The sequence below is a fragment of the Embiotoca jacksoni genome, unplaced genomic scaffold, assembly GCF_022577435.1.
Source record: "Embiotoca jacksoni isolate LCO1_2020_lvr unplaced genomic scaffold, fEmbJac1.0.p SCAF_4, whole genome shotgun sequence".
Lineage (NCBI taxonomy): Eukaryota > Metazoa > Chordata > Actinopteri > Embiotocidae > Embiotoca > Embiotoca jacksoni.
Window position 1 is genome coordinate 23,599,631 of NW_027185392.1, and position 3,215 is coordinate 23,602,845.

Genomic DNA, 3,215 nt, shown 5'->3' on the forward strand with positions numbered 1-3,215 from the left:
AGAAATAACACTGATTGGACGATTCAAGTGTCAATCAAGCCACGACCGCATTCTATTTGCCTCCGCGGCCGCGAGCCCTCCCCCCCTCCCTCCCCCTCCTCCCCTCCTCCCCCCCTCCAGAGGGAGCGTCATGGTTGCTCTTAAATCGAGATTAAATTGAATTCCCGGCGCAGTTAGCGGCAGCTCGTTGACCGAGAGGCTGCTGACATCAGAACGAGTTTATTATGATGGAGTCTGGTCGGGACAGAAGCTGCTTCTGACCTGAGGTGTTACATCTGCTCGTGTGACACACTGACACAGTAACGTGTGTGTGTGTGTGTTGGGGGGGGGGGGGGGGGGGGGGGTTACATCCTGGTGGGGGCTTTAACCCTTTAACCTGAATGTACACTCACTGACGGGAGATGACGTCACCATGGAGACCTGGTTTAGACTTGGTTAGGTTGTGGTTAGGGTTCAAGTTTAACCACTTAAATGTGAAGGTTGAGATTAATGGTCAAGGGAAAGCATTATGTCAATACATTGTCCCCATGGCGATAGTGAGACAAACAAGTGTCTGTGTGTGTGTGTGTGTGTGTGTGTGTGTGTATATTGATAAGGAGCTTGATTGTGTGGGTTTATCCTCACAGACCTTACTTTCATTTTAATCTACCCTTTGTGTAGTCAGTGTGTGTGTGTGTGTGTGTGTGTGTGTGTGTGTGTGTGTGTGTGTGTGTGTGTGTGTGTGTGTGTGGTTTGTACAAGTGCAGGATCCAACACAATCTCCAAAATAATTCCAAATCTAAAATCCCTCGGAAAACATACATGGGGCTGTATTGTGGTGCACTGCGTGTGTGTGTGTGTGTGTGTGTGTGTGTGTGTGTGTGTGTGTGTGTGTGTGTGTGTGTGTGTGTGTGTGTGTGTGTGCGCAGTTGACATGTGGCTTCTTAAAGCCTTTAATCTAAAGGAGCAGTTATGGCATTGAAAAAAAAACAATGGCTGGTTTTGTGATGACCCATTTCCCATCGCACAAAAACAACTGTTTTTCAATGTGTGCACGTCCATATGAAGCAGTGGAAAAGCCAGATTGTTTAATGTTAGTGCTGCTAAGTCAACTTGACAAAACAACAACAACAACAACAACAACAACAACCCATCTGGCGCATTGTCTTTGTGCATCATGTCCGTACAACAATTGACAGTCCCAAATGTCCGTAAAGCCGCAACACACACGAGTGTAGTTATTTGTACACCATCTGTTCCATCCACATGTAGACGGCAATCTACATCCACTCATATTAATTAATAACTCGCATGAAAACAAACTAATTCATTCTAATTCCGAAGTAGGAGAGGTTCAGCCGGCACGGAAAGGAGAAAAAATGATCTACTGGAACTTAACGGTTTAGGAAAATGTCAACATTGTTCAGTGAACCTTCAGTGTGTATCATCTGGGATCTTTTTTCTTGCGGACCGTCACTTCTCACCAAGCTGCCGGTGCTGTTTTGTCCGGTGCCAGATGGGATCGGCTGGAAGACGGTTCTGTCTGTGAACGTTGTGGGAACCAACTGATTGAAAGTGAAACAACTCATCACAGCAGTGTAGAGTTTACTGCCCGCTTCCCTCCGGCCGATCTAATCTGGCACTAACCAATCAGTGTAAGTAGGCTAACGTGATCTTAACCTGACCATGATGAATAATGTCAGCCTTCAGAGAGAACATGAACAGAGTCAGATGATGACATCACAGGGCTTCAAAAGTCAAATCCCACCCAACCAGCACTGAACCGGGAGCAGCAAACTAATGTTATAGCAGTGTTCAACCTGTTGATGCAACGTCATCATCGCTTCAGCCTCGGTAACCTGTCCAAGTCACGTGAGGCTTTATAGATTACAGATTCAAATCAATTGTAATCCCGGCTGCAGTGTTCTGAATTAACTACAATTCACTGAAAGAGTTTTCAGGAAGCCAGTTAGACGTGAGCTGCAGTGATAAAAGCCCGTTTCAGCATGTCAACATTACTCTGAGTTAAAATGATCTCATTTTGTTTTGGTGATCTTATTTAAATGGCTGATCAAATTTACACCAGAGTTTAAAATCACGTTTGTTTTTGACCGGTTTGGATGGAGCAGCAACATCCGCCTGCAAACTACGCCTGACTTTGATCTCACAGTAGAATCTGTTTTTCTGCTCGTTTTTACTCGCCCATGTAGTGACGTCAGTGAGACAGGAAATAAAAGAGCAGTCAAACAACGTGGGTCTCAGAGTGTCATCTGCGTAGCAGCGATATCTGACACGTGATTAATAATGTTGCCCAGAGGGAGGATGTACTGTGTAAAGAGAAGAAACACCGCATTCATGTTCACACGTCTGTGACTCAGAACCACTGAAACAAATGTTTTCCTTTCTGACTAATATGAGCAAAACCAGCCGAGAACGACGCTAGCGAGACGGATCCGCTCTCAGGTGTGCTGATTAAAATGTCATGATGAACTTTATCAAATGCAGCACTCAAATCTAACGGAATAACAACAACCACTTTGTTCCAGTCTGTTAAATCTGACATGTCATTATTGAAGCTGCTTCACCATCCAAATAGATTTTACAAAAATATATCAAATCCACCCTGCACTTCCCTAAAACATGACCAGACGGGCTGTCATATTGACATATTTACATTTATGTGTTTCAAAGTCCGCCCAGAGAGGAAGTCGGGGGTGCAGATCCACCTGGGAGACCACTGCTCACGTCCCAGGTGACCACAGGGTCATCGTGGACTTACTTCATCTAATGTGCGTAACTTAATTTACGTAAAGTAATTAACTTACGCGTGGGTCGTGTAAAAGGCGCTGAAAGCGAACATTCGTAGCTTTGGGAGTCCTTAATAGACGTATTGTGAAATCACTGGAGGGCCCTGGGACGGTGAGACGAGCTTAACTACCGCAGACATTAACCCTTTCATACATTACATTTCATTTAGCTGACGCTTTTATCCAAAGCGACTTACAATAAGTGCATTTCAACCATGAGGGTACAAAACCAGAACAACATAGAGGTCACTACAGTGGACAGCTATTCAGATGTTGTTTTCTTGTATACGCATGGGTTTTGATGGCATAGTTGCACATCAGCCTCGTATGGGATGATGCAATAGCGTTCACTGTAGTGGCTGATGTGCAACTATGCTATCAAAACCCATGCGTATACAAGAAAACAACATCTGAATAGCTGTCCACTGT